This window comes from Zea mays, chromosome 5, assembly GCF_902167145.1.
Source record: "Zea mays cultivar B73 chromosome 5, Zm-B73-REFERENCE-NAM-5.0, whole genome shotgun sequence".
NCBI classification, from domain to species: Eukaryota; Viridiplantae; Streptophyta; class Magnoliopsida; order Poales; family Poaceae; genus Zea; species Zea mays.
Window position 1 is genome coordinate 135,212,914 of NC_050100.1, and position 26,827 is coordinate 135,239,740.

The following is a 26,827-nucleotide window of genomic DNA, read 5'->3' on the forward strand; positions in this document are numbered from 1 at the left end:
GCTTTTCATCTTTAAGTCGGTTCCTCTTTTCTGCCGTCATACCGAAGCTTTTCTACTCATAGCTTCGTGATCATCTTATCCTTCATCATGATCGCCTTTCATCCCGCTCAAGCTTCGTCTTGACCAAACACTTGTATACCTGTAACCTGATTCCGAAGATACCTGTTCACATATTTCACTTGGAAAACATTGTCAAATCATGTTTTTGAGGACCTTCGGAAGCCGAAGGCCCCCAACAGTTATGTAACACCCCTGGTGTTACTGCCACTTAAATTTGAGGATAACATCATAAGCATTGGCATATCATGTGTTTGTTACACCTAGAGTGAATTCACTAGGCAAAAAGTTCAAACATGTTGTATTGATGTGACATTTCATAAGTGAAACCCTAGGGTACAATGTTTATCCCTAGATTGGGCTTAAAGGGGTAACCAAAGCCTAAACAAGAGAAAACTTCAAAACTTGATAATAATGATCATAAAATACCACCATTAATGAATTTAAGGGATATCCAAACCCTAGAAGTATCAAAAACCCTAAAAAGAACCCTGGAAAACCCTAGACTAAAACCCTAGGGGGCTAAGTGCAAAATTAGTGCACTTTTGGACTAAAGTGTAAAAACCATGAAATTAGGGCATCTTAACTCATGTGGTTCACAAGTATGTGGATTTGCAACTTAAACCCTAAGTTTTGGGCCTATTTGCAAAAAGCCCTATTTGAACCCTATGGAGTTAAGTCTGATTTCAGTGCATTTGGCTCAACTTTGGAGCCCTATATCAGCCAAATTATAAAGTTTTTGCCCTAGGTCACCACATCAATTTTGTAGATCTATGAAAGGAGAATAACTTTACTATAGAGATCATGCCTTGGTACAATGAAGAATTCTGAGATAAATGTGCCCAAAGTTGGGCTGTCTTTCTGTCTGAAACCTGAATTATGGTATTCAAGGGCATAGGATGAACTTTAGGGGCCATTTTGAAGATGATCCCATGGATGTTTGAGCATGGTGACTAAAGTTCGTTTATAGATGGATCATTAGACAACAACTTTGATACTGGCCGATCAGCAAGTTGCCATGTACATTTTGGAGATAATTTGATCCAAAGATGGGCTGTCGGGCGATTTTTAACTAAAACGTGGCACACTGTTCATCGGATTTTAGAAAAATCCCGCCGGAGATAAGATCGCCACCGCGGATGGGGATGGGTCTGCGGCCGCAGTAAAATCTTCCACGGTGTGGCGTCAAAACGTTGAGGTGGCGCTGCGCGGTTAGTCGGCGGCCACCAGACCATCGCCGTGGCGATGCCGCGCGGGTGAGCTCGCCAGCGCGGTTACACCGCCGTAAACCTCATCCAACTCCGGCCATCGACCTATAAATTGAGCTCGGATCTTGCTGCTTCACCACATCACGCACACAAGCACTTGAGCAATCGACTCAATTTCACCAAAAGAACTCACACAGTCCACAAACCCATTCCACCCTGTTCTTCGCGCTGCCGTGAAGGACTCCTTCGTGGCCAACACTCATCGGGTTAGTAACTCCCCAATTGCTTCATGTTCTAGCTTGTTTATAGCTTTCTATTGCTCTCGGAGGTGACCAATTGAAGTTTGCCAGAGTCCCATCACCGGAACACTCCTCTGCTCCGTAGAACGCCGCCTCAACACCCTCTCTGTCGACCCGCTTTTCTACTGTTGCCTAGTCCAAATTCAAGCGTGTACATAACCTCTAGTGAACCCGTGAAGCTTCCCCAAGCTTCAATTTTGTCATCCATGTCGTCGGTTGTTCGGAACGCGTTTACCCATCCGATCATCCGCACTGTCTCCATGAACCGGTTGCTTCAAAGCCCCGCTGGTGAAATTGATTGAGGGGAAATGTGCGGGAGGGGTCCAATCTGGTGTATGCCGCACGGGAGCCCCAGCCGTTGTGGTATCCGGCCGGCGTAGGCTCACCGGAGCTCGGGCATGTGCCGTTCGTCGTCGTGGACCTCGGCCTGCGAAGAAATAGAACTAACAGGGGGTTTTTATAATGTGTCAGTGACTTAGTTAAATAGGACGCAAGGTTCTTCTATAGATATTCAAACCCCAGAGGGCTCCCGTGTAAAACTGCCCCGCGGGCGCGGGCGCACGTGGAGTTCTCTCCTGCTGTGGGCTGGTTGGGCTGAATTCAACCCAACACTATTCATGGCTTTTCCTTTTCTTTTTTCTTCCTGGATTAAAGAATTGCTAGAAAATTGTAGAAAAATGATAAAAATACCAAACCAATTTTTCTAGGTTTATAAATTCCTATAGTATTTACTAAAAATAGTTTCATGATTTTTAGTCCAAATAGGAAATTATAGAGCATTTAAAATAGCCAAAAACCATGCTTCTGGATTTTTAAAGAATAAATAATAGCTCCAAAATTCACTAAACTTTTAGGGTAAACTATAACTAATATTTAGAAGCCTTGGGTAGAGTTTGGTATGATTTGGACCATGTTTGATACTTAGAACCCAAAATCCTAGCCCCCTGCCCTATGAACTTCACTATTGACTCCGAAAACCCTAAGTTCTCGAAGATCCGTGAAGGAAAGTTGTATTCAAGACCATAGATAATAAACTTTCATTATCTTTGCATCTTCATGAGCATTACATGAGCATTCATTATTATATTTGGCTATATTTAGAAAACGAGGAGGAAGTAGAAGTTGAAGAGACAAAGACTTCATCACCACCACCACTTGAAGAACATCAGGCAGGCAAATGTTTTCATTTTGATATCTGCGGAACAGAGCCTGATTCACCAGTAACACAAGGCAAGCCCCGGTGCATTTGCCACCTCCTTGTTCCTTTTAAAATCTTTCTCACTTGCTTGATGCATTAGGTGATAGGAGTTGTGTGCTAAACCCATTCCTGCATTTCCTTCCTTGGGTTTGAGTACTTCTCCTTAAATCCCTGTTTTACAAAAGGTTTTTCTTATGCTTAGTTTTGCTCTAGAAAAACAAAATGTTTTGTTTTCACAAAAGATGATGTTGCAAAGTGGGAGGGATGTTTTCAAAAATAAAACTTGATGGTGAATCCATCATGGCCATGATGGGTTCAACATCGGAAAAGATGTACCTCTAGCAGGTACCAAACTTTGGGTTTTAAATGATTAAGCTGAGACCGAGCGGGTGACTTGCACGAGAAGAGAGTCTCGGTGTAGTGTCTCTGTCTGAGTCGATTAAGGACTGTCTCGATGTAGGCTTGCTGACCGAGGACCCTTTAACTGGTCACATGCCTTGTCATGGGTAAGCTTTGCCTCGAGCAGACTAATACCAGAATAAGATAACATGCAATGGGAGTGGAGAGATGGCGAGAGTAGCGTGTACCCTCCGTGGCAAGAGGCTCGACGGTGGTGTATTTGTGCTCTCGATTGGCGTGAACCTGATCTGGTCTTAAGAACCCTAGTGGCGAGTTGACATATGCAAGGGTTAAGTGCTACATATGTCATGTGATTGGAGATCCTCAGCTGAGTATAATTGATTTGGATCGCCGTAACTTCACGGATATGGAGACTTGGTCACTGCCCTATACGTAGCAATCCAGTAAAGATGAAGGGTTGTTAAGAAATTAGCTAGTGCAGGTCAAGTGATTGAACTAGGGTAGAAAGAACTCTAGTTGCAGGTAATTTTACTTAACCTGACAAATAAAATTTGATTTTTAAGGATCCACTATTAGTAAGCATTTCTGCAAACAGAGTCATTAATTATTGATAAGCCTTACCTTGACTCCCTTAAAGCCAGCATATCCTTGAGAGTCTTTTACTTTGTCGGGTAAGTCTTGCGAAAGTACACTTCGTATTCAGGGCTTTGTCCCATGTTGTTTTAGGTGAAGAAGCAGCAAACTTTTGTTGCTTCTGTTCCAAGGTGGTACCAAAAGAAGATAATCAAGACTAAAGCTGTGGGAGGAAGGGTCCTCCGTTAAAAACTCTTTACTGTTTATTTGGGAGGGGTTTTTGCCTCCCATGTTATGTAATAATAATACTCAGCGCTCATATATTTTGTTCTGGTCTGTAACTATATAACTCCGTCTTACTTTTCAATAAAGTAAGTTATTGTAACTGCTTCCGCACTTTCGTTTCTCCAATGAATTGTAATGTCTGCGTGACAGGTGAAACGCTCTTGGGAAAGGTAAGGAATTCAGATACCAAACTTGTGAAGTGATCAGGTGCACCTGCAGGGTTGTCTGAAGTCCATTGGACAAGGACAACTGTAGGTGGGCCTAATGACTTGGGAGGTTCCGTCATAGGTTACTCTTTTAAGCCTAGTCTAGGGTTAAGTACTGTACCCTAGGGTTTCACCCATGAAATGCCACATCAAGACAACTTATTTGAAATTTTTGCCACTCTAGGTGTGACAAACACATGATATGCCAATGCTTATGATGTTATGCTCAAATTTTAGTGTCAGTAACACCAGGGGTGTTACATCCTTCCCCCCATAAAAGAATCTCGTCCCGAGATTTAAAAGTCTAGGGTAAGTAATGGAAAAAGAAACGTGTCATATTTTTATTTCCTTATTTTTGGTACAAGGCAGGGGTGGTATGGGGTTCATTCCTCTATTACAACAAATGTACACATCTTACGATTTACACGAAGCTAAAAAGCCAGGGAATTTCTTATCTAAAAAGTCTTGAGTTTCCCAAGTAGCTTCATCTTCCGTGTGTTGGTTCCACTCTATCTTGTAAAACTTGAGAGTTTTCCTTCGGATAATCCTGTCCTTTTGATCCAAGACTCGAATAGGATGTTCAGAATATGTCAGGTCTGGTTCTAAGGCAACATCAGTCACCTCAACAGTTCGATCTGGAATCCGAAGACACTTCTTCAATTGAGACACGTGGAACACATTGTGTACAGCAGACAAGGTTTCGGGTAACTGGAGTCGGTATGCCACTGGTCCATATGTTTCAAGGATAGGATAAGGACCAATGTACCAAGGTGCAAGCTTCCCTTTTACCCCGAAACGAGATACACCCTTCATTGGTGAAACTTCCAGGTATACATAATCTTCAACTTGAAAGTGCAAGGGTTGACGTCGCTTGTCTGCTTAACTCTTCTATCGAGCTTGGGCTTCTTTCAAATTATGAATTATTCGTTGAACTTTCTCTTATGTTTCCTTTACCATATTAGGCCTGAAGAAACTTCTTTCACCTGGTTCATACCAGTTTAACGGAGTACGACACTGTCGTCCGTACAAAGCTTCAAAGGGTGCCATTTTGATGCTCTCTTGATAGCTATTATTGTACGAGAACTCCACCAATGGCAAGCATTCATCCCATTTCTGTGGAAATTCTAGAGCACAGGCTCGCAACATGTCCTCAAGTATTTGATTCACCCTCTCAGTTTGCCCACTGGTTTGAGGATGATTGGCCGAACTATGGAGCAACTTAGTATCCAAAGCTTTGTGAAGTTCTTCCCAGAATTTGGACACGGATTGCGGTCCACGATCCGACACTATGGTCTTCGGAACACCATGTAAACTGAGAATACGAGCAATATATAACTCTGCATATGTGGCCACTGTATACTTTACCCTGACTGGAAGGAAGTGGGCGATCTTTGTAAGTCGATCAACAATAACCTAGATGGAATCATACCCTTTTGCTGTCCTGGGTAACCCCACAATGAAGTCCATACTAATATCCTCCCATTTCCATGTTGGTATAGGTAAAGACTGCAATGGACCAGCAGTCTTCATACGTATGGCCTTGACACGTCTGCAAGTATCACATTTTGCCACATAGCGTGCAATTTCGATCTTCATTTTCGTCCACCAATAATATTGCTTTAGATCATTATACATCTTAGTGCTTCCGAGATGAATAGAATAGCGACTAAGATGTGCTTCATCTAAAATTTGCTGGCGGATCTCATCATTCTTGGGCACAACTATGCGGTTGTTGAACCATACAACACCTTGATCATCTCTTCTGAAGTAGTTGGCTTTACCGGTCTCCATTTTCTTATGAATGTGTTTCATAACCTCATCATTTCTTTGGGCATAAATTATTCTTTGCAGAAGGACTGACTCAAGCTTTAAGTGATTTGAAGTTCCATGTTGTATCATTCCCACGTTTAACTTCTCCATTTCTTGGCATAACGTAATGTCAGAAGTCTTCATTGTAAGACAATGACAGAAAGCCTTGCGACTTAACGCATCTGCCACTACATTAGCTTTGCCTGGGTGATAGTGAATCTCCAATTCATAATCCTTAATCAGCTCGAGCCATCTTCTCTGCCACATATTCAACTCTGACTAGGTAAAGATGTATTTCAGACTTTTATGATCTGTATAAATATGACAGATATTCCCCAGCAGATAATGACGCCATATTTTTAGGGCATGAACCACAACAGCTAATTCCAGGTCTTGAGTTGGATAATGTTCCTCATGCCGGCGCAACTGCCTTGAAGCATAAGCTATCACTCGGCCCTCTTGCATTAGAACACAGCCTAGACCACTGCCTGATACGTCACAATACACATCAAAGGGCTTTTCAATGTCCGGTTGAGCTAATACCGGAGCAGTGGTCAATAATACTTTCAGCCGATCAAAAGCTTCATTGCATTTTGAAGACCAATTAAATTTGGTATCATTCTTCAATAAACTTGTGATTGGCTTCACAAGCTTGGAAAAATCTGGAATAAATCGGTGGTAATAACCAGCCAATCCAAGGAAACTTCGGACTTGATGTACAGTGGTTGGTGGTTTCCACTCCAAAATATCCTTGAATTTGCTGGGATCCACCGCAATCCCGTTAGCAGATAATACATGTCCCAAAAATTGGATCTCCTCCATCCAGAATGCACATTTACTGAATTTAGCATATAGTTGATGCTCCCTTAAGCGTGTTAACACGATCCGCAAATGCCGAGCATGCTCCTCTTCATTCTTAGAATATATCAAGATATCATCAATGAACACCACCACGAATTTATCCAACTCGGGCATGAATACCGAGTTCATCAGATATGTGAAGTGGGCATGAGCATTTGTTAGTCCGAAAGACATAACCAGATATTCAAATAATCCATACCGCGTAGTGAATGCGGTCTTGGGTATATCTTTGGGTCGGATACGGATCTGATGATAACCCGACATGAGGTCAATTTTGGAAAATACCCGAGCTCCAGTAAGCTGGTCAAATAAGATATCAATCCTGGGAAGAGGGTACTTATTCTTGACTGTGACCTCATTAAGGGGTCTATAATTCACGCACATCCGAAGTGTTTGGTCCTTCTTTTTTGACAAAGATGGCTGGACAACCCCAAGGTGATGAGCTTGGTCGGATGAATCCTTTTTCTAGTAGATCTTGTAATTGGGTCTTGAGTTCTGCCAATTCATTCGAAGGCATTCGGTATGACCTTCTAGAAATAGGAGCCGTATCGGGCTTCAACTCAATCACAAATTCTACATCTCTCTCTGGAGGCAATCCAGGCAGATCTTTCGAAAAAACGTCCGGGAATTCACATACTACCGGAATATCTTGGATCTTCGGTATGATGGCTTCATAAATTCTACCAAATGGTTTAGCTGGAATAGCTACAGGGATGGACAAGAGAACCTCTTCCTAGCCATAACTCAACCTGATGGTTCTCAGATCAGTGTTGAGGATAGCTTTGTGTTGGGCTAACCAATTCATGCCCAGAATTACATCTATAGCTTGGCCTTTTAGAACAATCATATTTGTAGGAAAGTCTCGTTCAGCCAATGTTACGGGCACATCGAAAGCCACTTCTTTAGTGAATATTTGCCTCCTAGGCGAATGAATTATAAACCCTTCCCTTGATTCATTGTATGGAATGCAATGTTGCTCCACAAACTTCTTGCTTATGAATGTATGTGAAGCGCCAGAATAAAAAAGAATAACTACAGGGTGATTGGCCACGAGAAACGTACCCATCATAACCGGTTCTCCTTCCGGTGTCGTGGCCACTTGCGTATAATAAATCCGCCCAGTTTTCTTCATATTTTTGCCCATTATATTATTCGCCAGGTTTCCCTTGCCTTGGGCGGAACTACCTGAACTCTGTTGATTATTTGATCTGTTCTGCTTGGGATATGGGGCAGTTCTTGATAAAATGTCCGGACTTTCCACAATTAAAGCTTGGGAGGGCGGGGAAACGAGTACCAGGGGCACTCGGCTGATTTGTTGAGGTGGGGGCAGTGGCAGGACAGATAGGTTGCTTAAAGGGATAGGAGGGTGGACGTGGTGAAGAACGATTTTGGTTAAAAGGTCGGATCACCAACCTTTGTCTCTTCTCAGGCCCCTGGTTGGACCTGTCACCTCCATAGCCCTTCAATTTTCTTGGGTCTGCATATTTGGCTTCAACTGCCAGCGCCGTGCTGACAGCCCTGCTATAAGAGAGGTCGAGGCAGGTGGCCATTTTCCGCTGCAGCCGGTCATTGAGGCCTCTCATAAAACAATTTATCTTCTTCAGATCAGTGTTGACCTGATCGATGGCATACTGGGACAAGTGGTTAAACTTGTTGAGATACTGTGTAACAGTATCCCCACCTTGTTTAAGCTTCATAAATTCTTCTTGTTTCATATGGAGCACTCCTTCAGGAATATAGTGCTCCCGAAATGCCATTTTCAATTCATCCCAGGTAACTTGATGACCAGTAGGCTGGATAGCCACATAATTTCCCCACCAAGTGCTGGCAGGGCCTCGCAACTACTGCACCGCAAATAAGGGCTTTTGAGTCTCCGTGCATCGGAGAAGCCCAAACTTTTGTTCGATAACCTGGATCCATTCATCCGCTTCAAGAGGATCTTCAGCCTTGACAAATAGCAGGGGACACGTTTCTGAGAAATCCAGATATGAAGTTTCGCGGGGTCCTTGCGGATAGGCTCGCCCGCCTTGCTGCTGATATTGTTGTCCCGCCATTTCCCGTAGAAAGCGGGTGTTGTCGGCTGTTGCATTGACTAAGGCAGCGATAGCCTCAGCCAAGGTTGGGGGTACTGGTGACGGGTTAGGAGTAGTCTCCCTCCCACGGGAGGTTCCCACACCATCCTATCCATGAGTCCTGGACGACATCTGAGGCAAAGAACATTTGGAAAATATAATATGCCAAAGCAAACCATCCATTTTACATTACTTTAAAAGGTAATGATACAGACTCGAATTTACAACAGGACCACATTACCTATTATACATTAACACTACTTCTATACCACACTACTCTAGCTTCTTATCACTTTTGGTAGCCTCACTGTCGGGTGTAGGATTCCATTCATCAGCCAGGTTCATTGAAGGAGGGGCCCTGAAAAGGTCCAGTTCCCCACCAAGGGCTTCACCCGCTGCTCCAAAAGGTCCGGCTCCCATTCCGACAGGATCCGCTGGTATGTTAGGGTGCAGTCGTGAATACAATACATGAACTTCCTCATGTAGCGTATTACAGTACACCTGCAAGTTATCCACAGCTGTGCTAAGCTCCTCCACACGGGCTCGAGCTTTGGCTTCCTTGGCCCAATCAAGTGAACGTGAGTTAATAGCCCAATCGAGCGCTAAATCTCGTTCAACAAGTTGGTCTTGTAGGTGTCAGATGTCAGTTCTTAACTCGTTTATTCGCTGACCATCCTCGACCCATACATCGTTCCTGTGACGGAGCTCCGTTCGAAGCTGTTCTACCTGAGCTTCCAGATCTCCGATGGGATCATTGCTACCACTACTACTATCCTCATGCCTTGGAGCTAGTTGATGGCGAGGCACACCAATTGGTCCGGTAGACTTGCGCGCGGTTTTCCTTGTGCGCGGCGGCATATCTCCATAAGGGGGAAAATCTTATTAGTATAGTTTGTAGTATGATGCATGCATAATTACAGAATCAACCTTAGTCGATTCATAACCTTCTATACATTGCACTCTACTATCTGGTCTTTAAAATAAGTACTTCAGAAGGTAGTTAGATAAGAAGGAAAGAAATTTTCTGAGGTAAGTCCTTGAAAATTCTTTTTGAAAATGCCTCATAATATCCGCAGAGATGGGCTTCGCTCTGATACCAGCTGTGACAGAACCCTCCAAGTCATTAGGCCCACCTATAGTTGTCCTTGTCCAACGGACCTTAGACAACCCTGCAGGTGCCCCTAATCACTTGAAAAGTTTGGTATCTGTATTCCTTACCTTTCCCAAGAGCGTTTCACCTGTCACGCAGACATTACAATACATCGAAGGTACAAAAATGCGGAAGCAGTTACAATAACTTACTTTATATTAAAGTAAGATAGAGTTGTATTATTACAGACCAGAGCGAAATATAAGAGTGCTGAGTAATATTATTACATAACCTGGGAGGCAAAACCCCCTCCCGATAAAACAGTAAAAAGTTTTATAGGAGGACACTTCCTCCCGCAGCTTCAGTCTTGGTTTTCTTCTTTGGGCACCACCTTGGAACAGAAGCAACAAAAGTTTGCTGCTTCTTCACCTAAAACGACATGGGACAAAGCCCTTAGTATGAAGTGTACTTTTGCAAGTCTTACCCATCAAAATAAAAGACTCTTAAGGATATGCTGGCCTTTGGGGATCAAGGTATGACTTTTCAATAATCAATGACTCTGTTTGCAGAAATGCTTACAAATAATGGATCCTTAAAAGTCTAGTTTTATTAGCAAGTTAAGTCATTACTAGAGTTCTAGAGTTCTTTCTACCTTAGTTCAATCACTTGACCTATACTAGCCAATTTCTTAACAACCCTTCTTATTCACTGGAATGCTACGTGTAGGGCAGTGACCAAGTGTTCATGTCCACGAAGTTACGGCGATCCGAATCGATTATACTCAGCTGAGGATCTCTAATCACACGACATATGTAGCACTTAACCCTTGCATATGTCAACTCGCCACCGGCGTTCTTAAGACTAGATCAGGTTCACGCCAACCGAGAGCACAGATACACCACCGTCCAGCCTCTTGCCACGGAGGGTACACACTACTCTCGCCAACTCTCCACTCCCATTGCGTGTTATCTTATTCTAGTATTAGTCTGCCCGAGGCAAAGCTTACCCATGATGAGGCATGTGACCAGTTAAAGGGTCCTCGATCAGCAAGCCTACATCGAGAAGGTCCTTAATAGACTCAGACAGAGACACTACACCAAGACTCTCTTCTCGTGCAAGTCACCTGCCCGGTCTCAGCTTTATCATTCAAACCCAAAGTTTGGTACTTGGCAGAGGTACATCTTTTCTGATGTTGAACCCATCATGTCCATGATGGATCCACCATCAAGTTTTATTTTTGAAAACATCCCACCCACTTTGAAGCATCATCTTTTGTCAAAACAAAGCATTTTGTTTTTCTAGAGCAAAGCTAAGTATAAGAAAAACCTTTTTGTAAAACATGATTTAACAATGTTTCTGGAGTATAATGTGTGAACAGGTATCTTCGGACTCGAATCAGTACCACAGTGGGAGAAACCCAAAGAATACGAAGGTTGACACAGCGCCGAAGCTGTGAGAAGAAAAGCTTCGGCGTGATAGCAGAAAAGGAAACCGACTTAAAGATGAAAAGGCTATTCAGACCTTGGTGAATTACTATAGAATTACTACCAAATGTAAAGGGCATGGATGTAATTTTACATGAGCTATGTCCCGTGCCTATAAATAGGTGAACAGTGCCCCCGTACTGTTCACGCTGACTTGGCATTTACTTTTGCGTCACGCTTGTATTTTTACCTTCTTTCAAGCCGAAGGTACATTTGTAATTTTATATCATTTCTATTTTTCCATAATAATAATATAGAAATGAGTTAATAATTATACATAATTGTTTATGTTATATTCCATATGATTCCTTCTTCATTATTATATGTTGTGTTGATGAAGGTATGTCCTTCATAACCTTCGTCCGAAGATCATTATATCCCAAGGGAAATAATGCTCCGAAGGACGAAGGACTTTAACGTTTAACATTTTTTGTGTTGCCTTGTTCTTAATTTATAGCATTTGAGAACAAGTCCCCAACATTGGCGCCCACCTCCGGTGAACTCACTTCCACTCTTTGAGTTTTGAACACCTTTGGCAATCATAAACCTTCGCTATGGCGCCGAAGAAAGCTTCAGCAACTGGGGCTGCAGCTCTGCAACCGCTGGACCACAATCAGGAGACTCTCTCCCTTCGGGAGGCCCGAAGCCAGAAGAGGAAGGCTGTCAGCCCGACACTCCAAGAGGATGAGCTAGACCAAGAAATCAGAGACATGGAGATGCTTCATCAACAGGTGCAGAGGAAGAAGGAAAAGATGGCCAGGCTAGCTGAACTGCAAAGGCAGATAGACGAAGCCTCTGAAGAAGTTCGTCATCTTACTCAGGATGAGCAGAACCGAAGACCTCAGCACAAAGACCTTCATCAGGAGGATTTCTTCAACGAAGATGACTGGTATGAGAATTTCCACCATGGAAATTTTGCTTTTGATGATGCTTCTCCTCTGTCCGCTGAGCTGCAGGCTACACCTTGGCCTCCGTCCTACAAGCCGCCCCAGCTTCCTATATTTGACGGCCATTCAGACCCGAAGCAGTTTTTGATGAGCTACGAAGCAACAGTATCTTCGTATGGTGGCAATACTGCAGTCATGGCAAAATCTTTTGTTATGGCTGTCAGGAGTGTTGCTCAAACCTGGTATTCCTCCCTTCGACCAGGAACGATCACTTCATGGCAAAAGCTGAAGGACATGTTGTTAACCAGCTTCCAAGGGTTTCAGACGAAGCCGGTCACTGCTCAAGCTCTATTCCAGTGCACCCAGGATCACGAAGAATACCTTCAGGCGTATGTCCGGAGGTTCTTGCGTTTGAGGGCACAGGCGCCAACAGTGCCCAACGAAATTGTCATTGAGGCCATGATCAAGGGACTTCGGCCAGGACCTTTAGCTCAGTACTTTGCTAGGAAGCCTCCTCAAACTTTGGAGAAGCTGCTCCAGAAGATGGACGAGTATATTCGGGCCGACAATGATTTTCGTCAAAGAAGGGAGGAGGCTTTCAGGTTTTCCGAAATGACCAGGGGCTTCGGAGGAAGATTTTATCCAAGGCACGTCAGGTCAATTCACAACTCTACTCAAAATGATTATAAGGGGAGTCAGCAGCAAAGGCCACAGTGCTCTTCACAGGCTTCGGGGCAACATCAAAGCTCCTTCCCGCCGCCAGCTCCAAGAGGCAGAGGCGCCAGGGGCTTCGGCGGAAGATTTGGAGATCAACCAAGGAGAACATTTTGCTTGTTCTGTGGTGAAAACAAGGGCCATACCACCAGGATGTGCCATGTTACCATCCAGAAGCAAAAGGAGATAGCCGAAGCTGTAGCACAACAGGGTCAGCCGAAGCAGATCATGCACACTGCTTCGTATCATTCGCCTTATATCCCAGAATATGTAGGCAACCACCCTGCAGTTTCTGTAGCTTCGGCGAGTCAACCTCAAGCTTCCTGGCAACAGCCTCCGCCTGCACCACCGCTGCAACAAGGCCAGCAGCCAGAAGGGGCCAATATGCTCAACACCAAAGGGACATCAGAGAACAGTCCGAAGCTCGCACAATCAATAGCACTGTGCCAGAGTCGAAGCACATTTATTGACAAATATCCTACCTTGATAGTAGTCTTTTCCATTCAGTTTTATTTTCTGTGTAATAAAGGACACTTTTTAAATCTCATGTAATGGTTTCGTTGTCTGCCACAAGGAAAATATATCTCCTCTACAGGCTTAAGTTGTTGAAGCTTAAAGATTTGCGATAGCAAGAAGGACCTTCGAATTATCAAGAGTTTATTTTAAAAGGCACGGCATGAATTCTTCGAAGCAACAAAAAGTCGTTCCAAGGAACGCAAAGTAAGTTTGCTGAAGTTACAAAAAGCCGTTCCAAAGGGAGCGCAGTGTAAGTTTTCTGCTCAAAAGTCGTTCCAAAGGGAATGCAGAGCTTACAACGAAAAATAAACGCTGATACCGCCTAAGTAAAAGGCGAAGCGCGAAAAGTCAACGCGAATACCGCCGGAAGTAAAGGCGAAGAAGCTCCTAAGGGAGGCTTACAGCGAAAAGTAAACGCTGATTCCGCTGAAGTAAAAGGCGAAGAAGCTCCTAAGGGAGGCTTACAGCGAAAAGTCAACGCTGATTTAAAAAGATTATGTGTTTTATTGCAGGGATGTGCGTGTATCTTCAGAATAAATACCATTTTACATAGCATAACATCATCATATCATTTCGCATAGCATAAGCATCATACATCATGCTGCATATGGCACAAGAAGGGGACACAATATTGATCTTCGGAAGAATGCTTTAAAAAAGGGAAAATCATGCTAAGTCACAAAGAGATACAATATTGATCTTCGGAGTGTAGCTTCGGAAAATATTTTCACGAAGCTTGGATATTCTTCATCAGAACACTATGGATATCGTTGTGATAAATGAAAATTCTTCTTCACGAAGCATGAATAGAAGGGAAGGTGTTTTTTTCGTCAAAGACTCAAAAACGTACGTATGTAAATTTCATGCATCGTAAAGAATTGAACCATAAAAAACAAGTATATTACATTCAGGGTTACAAGATATTACACATATTACATTTCAGATGTTTTTACAATAGCACCTAGTCTTCCCTAAGTACTACTTCCGCAGCTTCGTTCAGGAGTTGATTGACAACTTGATCCATGATAGCTTCAGCCATCTTTTTAATTTCATCGTCATCTTTCGGGTGAGGGCCCGGAGGCGCTTTAGTAGGATCTGAGGGAGGACAGGATACGGCTACATTGCTATTACAAATTGCGAACAAAGTTTAAAATCAAAAATTATAACATAATAAAAACCATTAGTTAATACCTATTTGCCCTTCGGGCTCTGCGCTTTTCTCAACAGCCTCTGCTACTTTTCTAGCGTCATGGATGCCTTTTTCGCTTTTTTGGATAATTTCTCGGGCCATTTCTCGGCCACCATTGTCCCAGATATCGGTGAAAAATTTTCCACCAACCATGCTAGCTTCGGCTGAAGGATCTTTTGCATCTTCGAAGGACAAAGTAGCTTCGGATTGCGCTAAAATCTTTATATGCTCACAGCCCTTTCTCTCCAAAATGGTGGCAATCCCCCTGGCACCCGAAAAAGCGCATATGTCTCCACGACTATTTAAAATTTCCTCAAAGGCCTCAGCTTCGTGATTAATCCATTCGATGGGACCTTCGGGGTTGCCTCTTGTAAAGTTTTCTTCGCTCGAGAATGCGCCAACGCTGGCGAAGCTAGCTTTCATTTTCTTAACACACTCCATAGATTTGTCATAGCATCTTTTCTTGGACGAACGAAGCTCTTCAACAGTTCCTTCTAAATGATTTGCCCATTGGTCGCTAAGTTTTCGCTTCGTTTCTTCAAGTATGCGTTCTTCTTTAGCTCGGGCTAATTGCTTCCGTAGATCGTCAATCTCGTGCTTTTGAGCTGCAGCTTGTGCTTTAGAGGCAGCTTCGTCCTCCTTTATTTTATCCACCAATGTAACTAGAATTTTGTCCTTTTCCAAGGCTTCGTTTCTTAGCTTGATAACCTCTGTTCAAAGGTTGTTGAAAGCAATTTCATAGCTCTCGTCTTCGGCATTCTTTTGCGCTCTCAGCGCGTTGCTTAGTATTAGACCCTATATATAAAAGAGTTTGTATAAGAATAAAAGAATAGATTTCAAATCATAAAGTTTCCAAATGCGCAGATCTCGTACCTTCAGGCTATTATACGCAAGGCTGTCCGCAAGATCGTCCTTTGTCATTGCGCAGAGGCCAGCCTCCAGTTTCGGAAACCCCATGCTTCGGGCCATTTCCCAGCAGACGAGTAATTCTTTGTTATCCGGGAGGCAGTATAGGAAATCTTCTTCATTTGTACCATTGAACACTAGTGCCCCCTTTGAATATTTCAATTCTTTGGCATAGTGATTAGCTTCAAAAACTTCTTCTTCTGATAACTTTTTCCCCGAAGCATGTCGAACAATATAATCAAGGACTTTGGGGGATGCTTCGGGGGCAACAGCACTGATTTCTTCAACAAGAATTGGCTCCGTCATTTTTTCTTCCTCGGTTTCCAAGGATTTTACCTTAGTGGGCTCTGAAGGCCCAGCTTCAGTCTCAGCTTGTTGCTTTGGAGCTTTAGTATCAAAGATTTCAGTTTCCGCTTCGGAAGTTTCAACAGTCTTCTTCGGAGTCGTGCTTGAGGACTTAATTGTCTCCAGTACATCTAGCACATTGACCATTCTTTTTCTTTTCGGGGTCACTGCTGGGCCCTTTTGGTTTTTTATTGTCTCAACACTTGCTGAAGGACTTAAAATTTCCAATATTTTCGTTCCTTCAGTTCTCGGTTTTTCTGCTTTCTCTGCTGAGGGTGCTTCGGCTTTTTCTTCGATCTTCGACACTGAAGTTGGTTCTTTAATATCGGTGGCCGAAGAAGTTTCACCGGCGAACTCAGGCACTGTAGCTGGTTCAATGTAGCGTGGCCGGTGTGTGAGAACATTTACCCTTTGTCTCTTCGGCGCTGGCTCGCTGGGAGCGGCTGAAGCAGTTTCCTGTGCAGAAGTTGCATTTTTTCTTTTTTGGCCCCGCGCTGGATAGTGGTAGTCGGGGTACACGAACCCAATTGCGTCAAACACTCGGTTCAGTCTTTTCTTTTTCCGGCCTCCGAAGGCTGCTGACAATGCAGTATCTTCGGCCTTTGAATAAACCCCAAGTAGTTCATCACTTAAATTTTCAATGCTTTTTAGCCAGTCATCATCTGGCTCTACGAATTTATCTCCGAACTTGAAAGCATACTTCAGCCTGATAAGTCCACCTTCGTCAGCCTCTTTTATGGTCTCTTGCGGCATTTCCCATTTTTCCGCGAGCGGCCATACTCTGAAGGCAATGTGCTCTTGGACCAGATCCCTCGTTCCAATAAAAGAGCAAATAACTCCGAAGGCTCTTTGGCATTCTTCGGCAGCTTCATTCATTTCAACCTTCGGCCTCCGTAGGCCGAAGCGTTGCCAAATAGGGCACATAATTATACCTTTAATATCTTCCCGTGTTTTCAGGTCATTCTTCACATAAAACCATTCTGTCATCCAGTCGCCGGGCCATCTCTTCCGAAAGGTTGGCACAGGACAGCTTGACCCAGACCAAGAGACGAAACTGTAGCAGCCGAAATTATTGTGATATTGCTCCTTACCCCAGGGTTTTGTCTCGTATAGCAATTCATGTATGTTGCAGAAACTTTTCGCATCAGGTTCCAGACCTTGGCTTCTCACGGCCCACACGAAGATATTCATCCTTATGATTGCTTCGGGGGTAAGTTGGTGAAGATAGATTTCAAATATTTTCAGCACCTCTATGACAAAGCTGCTCAGGGGAAATCGTAATCCAGCTTTCAAAAAGCTTCGGAACACTACGACTTCATTTTCCTCAGGGGTCGGACAAGTCTTCTCTCCTTCGTCGGCCCTCACAACGGACAAGTCCCGGAAATATCTTCCCCTCATGTTGACAAGATGATTTTCTTTGATACTTGATTTGCCGAAAACCGCATGGCTTGGTCGCCAAGGGCGATCTTCGGAGTCTTTATCACCGCTATCCGCATCATAACTGTCGCTGTCATCAGTATCTTCAGATAAACCTTCTAAAATCTCTTTGGTGATCTTTTCTGTATTGGTTTTCGACATTGCTTCAAGAAACCCCAGGTTTTTCTCTTCAGAGAGACTCAGCTTCATCTTGATAGCAGCCTTTTTGTCTTTAGACATCTTTGAAAATGCTAAAAAACTGTTTTCAAAGCCGAAGCTTAAAAACTTAAAAATCCAAGCAAGTGTTGGTGGCGCAAGAGCTAAAAATTGAGTAAGCAAGAGCAGATGGCAAGAAAGCGTACCAAGTGAGCTCGTGGTATGCTCTTATTTATACGCCCAGTGCATTGAAAATTGGAAAACCCCGCTTGTCAGTGAATGTTGCTATTCTAGCAAAGGAAAGGTGTTTTTTCGGACCTTCGGCTTAAGGCCTTCGTCCATGTCGCAATCTAAATTTATTATTCTAACAAATTAATATTGCGAGGGGCTACTGTTGGGGGCCTTCGGCTTTCGAAGGTCCTCAAAAACAAGATTTAACAATGTTTCTGGAGTATAATGTGTGAACAGGTATCTTCGGACTCGAATCGGTACCACAGTGGGAGAAACCCAAAGAATACGAAGGTTGACACAGCGCCGAAGCTGTGAGCAGAAAAGCTTCGGCGTGATAGCAGAAAAGGAAACCGACTTAAAGATGAAAAGGCTATTCAGACCTCGGTGGATTACTATAGAATTACTACCAAATGTAAAGGGCATGGATGTAATTTTACATGAGCTATGTCCCATGCCTATAAATAGGTGAACAGTGCCCCCGTACTGTTCACGCTGACTTGGCATTTACTTTTGCGTCACGCTTGTATTTTTACCTTCTTTCAAGCCGAAGGTACATTTGTAATTTTATATCATTTCTATTTTTCCATAATAATAATATAGAAATGAGTTAATAATTATACATAATTGTTTATGTTATATTCCATATGATTCCTTCTTCATTATTATATGTTGTGTTGATGAAGGTATGTCCTTCATAACCTTCGTCCGAAGATCATTATATCCCAAGGGAAATAATGCTCCGAAGGACGAAGGACTTTAACGTTTAACATTTTTTGTGTTGCCTTGTTATTAATTTATAGCATTTGAGAACAAGTCCCCAACAAGGAGAAAGTAATCAAATCCAAGGAAGAAAATGCAGCAACTGGTTTAGCACGCAACTCCTATTACCTAATGCATCAAGTAAGTGAGAAAGATTTCAAAATAACAAGGAGGTGGCAAATGCACCGGGGCTTACATTGTGTGATAGGTGAATCAGGCTCTGCTCCACAGATATCAAAGTAAAAGCAGTTTCCTACATGAGGTTCTTCAGGTGGTGGTGTAGACTTCGCTTCTTCAACTTCTATTTCCTCCTCGTTCTCTAGATATAGCCATATATAATCATGAATGCTCATGTAATTCTCATAAAAATGCAAATATAATAAAAGTATATTATCTAATGTCTTGAATATAACTTTCCTCCACGAGTCTTCGGGAAACTAGGGTTTTTGGAGTCTATAGTGAAGTTCATAGGGCAGGGGACTAGGGTTTTGGGTTCTAAGTACCAAACATGGTTCAAATCATACCAAAATTTACCCAAGGATTCTAAATAATATTTAAAGCTTATCTAAAAAGTTTGGTGAATTTTGGGATTATTAATTACTCTCTAAAATTCCAGAAGTATGGTTTTTGGCTATTTTAAATGTCCCAAAATTCCCTATTGGAAATAAAAACCATGAATCTATTTTTATTAAATACTATAGGAAATTAGAAGCCTAGCAAAATTGGTCTGATATTTTTAGCATTTTTCTATAATTTTCTAGGAACTCCCTAAGTCCAGAACAAAAAGAAAAAGGAAAAGATGCTACAGGATTGGGCTCATTTCAGCCCGCGATGGCCCAGCAAAGACAGAATTCGCCCACGCGCACGCTCGTGCGGTCAGTTTTGCGCAGGGAACCCTGGCGGTTTGAATTTTTTTATGAAGAATCCTTCCTACCATTCCTCTGTCTCACTGACATTTGCAGAAACACCCTCGCGCTTTCTCCTCTTTACATCCCGCAGTCCACGACGGCGAACGGTGGGGAACCGAGCTCCAGCGAGCTCATACTGTCCAGATTACTCGATGACCGGTGCTCTCCTTCGGATGAGACCTAATTCAGGCTCTAACAAGAGTTTCCCCTCAACTAATTTCACTATCGGACCTCTAACTCGCTCTATCCACGGTGACAGCGGGCACGACGGACAATCAAACGCGTTCCCGGTGATCCAGGGCAGCTTAACTCAATCGAATTGGTCGAGAAGCATCAGGAGAACCTAAGGACGCTGAAACAAGAGAACAGGGAGCATGAATAGACCTAGAGTATGCTGACCACGGCGAGGGCTCTACCACGGTGGCGGAAACAGAATTGGGGGAAAAGAGAAATTTGGAGGCTCTGGTGGATAATCCGAGGCAAAGATCGGTGCGTTAGATGCATAATTACCTAGCGGAGCCGCGGGTGCGCTCAACTTATAAGCTCCGGGGGTGGTGGCGCATGAAATTGGGTTGGCGCGGTGGTGGTCGGAGATGAAAGGGGTCACTGGCGCTCGAGATTAGTGGCTTTCATCGTGGCGGCTCACGGGCTGAGGGGCTACGGCGGTTATTGGCGAGCTGGTGCGGCTAGTAGCGACGTGGTTAAAGGCCTGGGGCGTGGCACAAACGCGGTGAAGGATGCCAACTCCGATGATGGCCGTAAAGCCACGTCGCCGGTGCAAGTGGTCGAGGAATAGCGAGGCCACAGTAACTCGAACCCATCCGCGACGAGATCTTTTCACGGGTGAGCGAAATCCACTCGCCCGAGGCACGAATCGTGACGGCCGACGGCGGCGAGGGGGGCTGATCTAGAGATCGGGTTCAGACCACTGTACCATCAGAGTCCCTTCAGACGCCTGATAGAACAAATTGCAACGCCTAGATCTCGGATTTTCATGTAAAAACTCATCCATCCATCTGTAGCAAACTTGTAGCCCTTTATATCAACTACAATTCTGCTATATCAATTACCCTCAATCGAGCAGTGAATCATGCTCTAAATCGAGCTCTAAGTTCATCCAACTTCACTGCTAGTGAAGATTCAGACTTAGGGTTGCCTGACAGCCCAACTTTGGATCTAATATCTCAAAAATATTTCATGGCACCAAGGCTTAATCCCTATAGCAAAGTTGTCCTCCTTTCATAGCTCTACAATCTTGATGTGCTGACCTAGGGCAAAATCCTCATAATTTGGAAGATATAGGGTTCTAAAGTTGATTCAAATGCACTGAATTTCAGACTTGGCTATATGATCACAAAAATGGCCTTTTTGCAAATAAGCCCAAAACTTATGGTTTGATTTGCAAATCTCCAAATATGTGAACCATATGACTTAAGATACCCTATTTCCATGATTTTTGCACTTAGGTCCAAAATGTGCACACTTTTACAGATAACCCCCTAGGGTTTCAGTCCAGGGTTTTCCAGGGGTCTGTTTAAGGTTTTTGTTACTTCTAGGGTTTGGATATCACTTAAGTTCATTAATGGTGACATTTTATAATCATTATTAATAAGTTTTGAAGTTCTATTTTGTTTAGGCTTTGGTTACTCTTTTAAGCCCAGTCTAGGGTTAAGTACTGTACCCTAGGGTTTGACTCATGAAATGCCACATCAAGACAACTTATTTGAAATTTTTGCCTAGTGAATGCACTCTAGGTGTGACAAACACATGATATGTCAATGCTTATGATGTTATGCTCAAATTTTAGTGGCCGTAACACCAGGGGTGTTACAAAGGTGAATGGCCAGGGATACACTACGTAGCCTTTACAAAGACTCCCCTGGTGCATAGCCGCTCATTAGGTTTCGCTAGTCATATAAACGTAGTACACCTCTCCAAGGTGGGTGACTAACAAAACCAAATCAAATGAACCTCTGCACCCCAACCATGACAGAGCGAGCACTACGCCCCGGCCCCCATTGACGGTCCTCGGGCAAAGCCAACTACACCCCCAGGTTCATCTAATTAATTAGCTAAGCGCATCCCATTCCACCCTCATGGTTGCACTGTTATCCCGGGTGGTCACTCCACGAATAGGTCCTTACGGAGAGGTACTCAGGAAAAAGGCCTGAGCCCCCTAGAGTATCACAAGATCATCAACATAATCAGGATAACCGTATCGTATCATAATTCATGTTCATTGATTAAAGTTAAGGCAATAGCAAAATGCTATCCATGATAACCCAAAAGGTAAACAAGGATAAGCAAATACAGACTAGTCAATCCTTAGGTTTCATAAAGTAATGCGGGACAATGAATTATAACGTATGTAGGACATAATAGGTCAGAGGACACCTGCCTTCACTAGGTTGCTGCTCAGGGAGGTCTCCAGCAACACACTCGGGAACCTCGGACTGCTCGTTGTCTAAATAAAGCGAGCATGCATTCAATACATTTCGAAAGTACAAATGAACAACACACCAAACATGTACAAACATAGGAATGCATTTTAAAAGGACACAATACTACATAAGGGATAATGAGTTCAAAGTATAACATAAACTAACTTTATTTGAAAATAGATTATTATTTCTCTAAGTCTTACTCACAAATACATAGCATAGTTTAATTTATTTCATTGTGACCTAAAAATTAGAACATGGATGAATTCATGTAATACACATTATTAATCTTACAAGATTAAACATTTTTAAATCTCTAGGGTTCTCCTTTTATTTATTTTATTAAATAAATAAATCTACACCTACATTAGTTCATACTTAATCATAAAAATTAGAATGTATAGACATTAAATGAAACTATTTTATTTAAACATAGAATAATCCTATGAACATTTTGCAATTTGAATCACTAAATTTGGAGTTCATATGCAAAAGTTATGAAATAAACAAGTTTGGGAATTCAAAATATGAATTTAGGTCTAATTCTGTGAATTTTTAAAAGTCCAGGGTTAAATCTGCAAGAATACAGGGGCCTGCGCGCGAAAATCAGGTACGATGGGTTTATTTCCAAAAAACCGAGGGTTTCTTACGCAAAGCAACCATGCGAAGGGGTGTCGGGCTCCCTCAATCGTCAGATCTAAAACCAACGGCTGAGATTAGATATGCGACCAAGGGCGCGTGCGAGAGCGGGCGAGTGCTGACAGGCGGGCCAGGGGATGCCAGCGACAGAGGGGGAGGGAGCACTGACCGAGCGGGCCCAGCGCCAGGGGACACGGGCGCTGCCAGGCGGGCCAAGGGCGCAGGGCGCGCGTGTGCAAAGCGGTATCGGCGATCTGGGCCGTGCGATCAAGATCGGACGGAGGGGATCAGACCGAGGGGGTTGAACGGCTGCAGGCGGCGCTGTTCATCTCCGCGGCGGTGAGGTCGCCGGAGTTGAGGCAGGCATGTGCTAGGGGTGTTCTAGGGTCGCCGGGATTGGGCAGAGAGGGAGAGGGTGCTACGGCGAACTCAATGGTGGGGAAAAGGCCATGAATCTGCGGGCAGAGGGGAAAGAACGGCGGGGAGAAGTCCTCGGGCGGACCGGAGGAACTTCGGTGAGGGATTTCGGTCGCGGGGAGGGGGCTTGAGGCGCGCTAAGGCCTAGGATAGCTTCAGTAGAGGCAGAGGTGACACAGGGACCTACTCCAGGGAACTAGACCGGGCTAAATCGGCCGGCCACCGCGTGAGCACAGCGGACCGCCGCGGCAGAGCACCGGCGATGCCAAAATTGGCCAAGCACAGAGCGGAATCGGGGAAATTAGGCACGGGCAAAGGTGTCTCACCTCGGGGTGGAGCTCGGGGAGGCTTGGCGTGGTCTCTGGTGAGCTGGATGGTCGGGAACGCGGGTGCGGGTCTCCGGTGGCGTCTGGCGGTGTGGGCAGAGTGCGAGAGAGGGCAAAGCTACGCGAATTGAGGCGGGTGAGTGAGCGCGGGCACGGGCGGGGCTCTAAGAAGGGAGCTGGGCGCGTGGGCGGGCGTCGTGGCCGAGAAATCCGGCGACGTGTGCGAGTGCGCACTCGCTGGTCCACAGCGGGTGCGGGGAGGGCGGATCTGACAGGGAGGGTCCACGACGCAGAGAGAGAGAGAGGAGAGGGGTGCTCGAGGCAACGGCTCAACAACTGGCGAACCGGGCCTGCGCGACAGAGAGAGAGGAGAAGCGCGCGGGTGAAGAAACCAGCGCCGACAGGTCGGCCCCACTGGGCAGCGAGCGAGAGAGGGAGGGCGCGCGGGAGAGAGAGCTGCCGCTGATAGGCGGGGTCCGCCTGTCAGGCGGCGCGGGCGCGTGGGAACGTGGCCTAGCTGGGCCGAGCTCGGTAGTTTGGGCTGCTTTCTCTTTTTCTTTTTCTCTGGATTTTCTAATTCCTTTTCTATTTCTTTTCTATAGGGTTTTCAATTCCAAATTCAAATTAGGTTTCAAATTCAAATAAATTCAAACATGTGCAACACTTCAAAGAATATTTTAAGCTCAGCATGATGCAACATGTCATGACCCAAAATGTTTTGGCAAAAATAAATAATTAAATCCCCCTAACTTTAAGCTAATTCTACTTAAAAGGGAAAAAGGAAGAAAGGATCTAGAGAGATAAAACCTAGAGTGAGAGAGAGAAGAGTAACACATGAATTTTGGTGATCATTAGAAAGAAATTTTATACCCCCAAATTCAGGGTGTTACACCTTCTCTAAAAAGCTAACTGTGGTGCATCGGACAAATTACCTTTCACTGTCCTGTGTGCACCGAACAAGTTACAATTCACTAGCCTATGCACCGGGGGCACTATTCACTAGACTGTGCACCGAGACATGTTACTATCCACTGTCTTGTGCACTGGACATGTTACTGTTCATTATTCTATGTGCACCAGACAAGTTACTATTCAATGTCCTATGTGCCAGCCAGCATCACATTAAGTGCATTTTCCTCTATTTTTTCTCCATTTGACTTCAACTTTTGGGATGACTTTTCTAAGACTTAGACAAACATATTTAGAGTATAATCCAATTTATTTAGTGACATAAAGTTACCTCTTTCCCATTCTTCTTCTAGCTTTTCTATCTTTCCTCAAATAGAGCCTGGAATGATACTTTCTCTAAAAAGAGTTAGAGAGGAAACCAAAGTACAAAACATGTAGTAAAAGGTGTATGCAACATAGTTGAACACTCAAACCTTACATACTTAACATTTTCACCGTTTTACTCGTTTTGGCCTGTTTGAGGTCGATGTTGGATTCCAAACCATCAAGTCAACTTGACTTGATCTAGATTGACATATTAAAAGGGAAATGTGCCGTTGGGCAATTTCTATAATGTTTTGGTGATTAAGTGCCTAACACATTTAATTAAGCTCTAATGTGCCAAATAAAGTGAGAAGTGCAAATCAAGGAAAAAGGTATGTTTCTAGACTTGGTGAATTGTTTTGTGTACTAACATGGTTATTCAAGTGCTAGAAACAGTGACTAAAGAAGAAGAAAGGAAAAGGGGAAAGCTTGGCTCTGTGCAGCCAATCTACAACTCGGTCAGGCACACCGGACTGTCCGGTGCGCCAGGATGGTCTCCGGTGAAAAGGCCGCTCTCGGGAAAATATCAGCGGCGTATGGCTATAATTCACCGGATTGTCTGGTGGTGTACCGGACTGTCCGGTGAGCCAACGGCCGCCAGCACCAACGGTCGGCCGCGCAATCTTCGCGCGACACGTGGTCGCGCCAACGGTTGGTTGGGCACACCGGACAGTGTCCGATGCGCCAATCGATCCCAAGGACCAACGGTCGGCTGCTCTTCTTATGGAAAGAAATTGAGCACCAGACATGAACAGTAGTTGTCCGGTGGTGCACCGGACTATCGGTGCACCAGTCGACAGAAGGCAAGATTGGCCTTCCAAGTTGGTCTTCAATGGCTCCTAGCTGCCTTGGGGCTATAAAAGGGACCCCTAGACGCATGGAGGAGTTACCCAAGAATTCACTAAGCATCCTAAGACTCCAATACTCCAACTCCACGCATTCGATTCTTTGTGTTAGCGATTTGAGCTCCATTTGAGTCGTGAACTCCGAGTGTTGTGTTTCGAGCTCAAGTCGCGACTTGTGTGCGTGGTTGTGCTGCGTATTTGAGTCTTGTGTGTGTTGCTCTTCCCAACCTTACTCCGTGCTTTCTTTGTGATCAATATTGTAAGCGCGAGAGGCTCCAACTTGTGGAGATTCCTCGCAAACGGGAAGAAAACTATAAGGAACAAAGCCATGGTGTTCAAGTTGATCATTGGATCACTTGAAAGGGGTTGAGTGCAACCCTCATCCATTGGGACACCACAACGTGGAAGTAGGCAAGTGCTACTTGGCCGAACCACGGGATAAAATCTCGTGTCTCTTGTGATTGCTTTCTCTGTGATTGTTTTGTCCACAAGAACTCACATCTCAACTACTTGGTCGCACTAACACTTTTATAACTAAGTTTTGTGTCTATTTAGTGTTTAATTTTATAGGATCACCTATTCACCCCCTTTAGGTGCTCTCAATTGGTATCAGAACCGTACTCTTCATCTAAGGGACTAACCGATCGAAGAGATGGATCCTAAGGGAAAGGGGATGGTGGTCAACGACAAGGAAAAGGAGTCCGTCCTCAACGAGCCAAGAGACGACAAGCCTACTGACTCAGGCTCGAGTCAAAAGAAGAGAGAAGGGAAGAAGAAAATGCGAATCAAGAAGGTCATATACTACGACAGCGATGCCTCGTCTTCTTCACCACACGACAACGACGACTCCTCGTCAAAGAAGAAAATGGTTAATCAAAACTATTCATTTGATTATTCTCGTATTCCATACAATTCTAATGCTCATTTGCTACCAATTCTAGTTGGGAAACCCCCCCCACTTTGATGGAGAAGATTATTCTTTCTGGAGTCATCAAATGCGTAGTCATTTATTTTCTCCCATCCTAGCATCTGGAAAATTGTTGAAAACGGAATGCACTTTGATAGTACTGACAATGCCGTTTTTATAAATGAGCAAATTCATAAGAATGCCCAAGCTACTACTGTGTTGCTAGCATCTCTTTGCAGGGATGAGTACAATAAGGTGAGTGGCTTGGACAATGCCAAGCAAATATGGGACACCATCAAGATATCTCATGAGGGAAACGACGCCACCATGATCACCAAAATGGAGTTGGTGGAAGGCGAGCTGGGAAGATTTGCGATGATCAGGGGAGAGGAGCCGACACAAACCTACAACAGGCTCAAGACCTTGGTCAACATGATTTGAAGCTATGGAA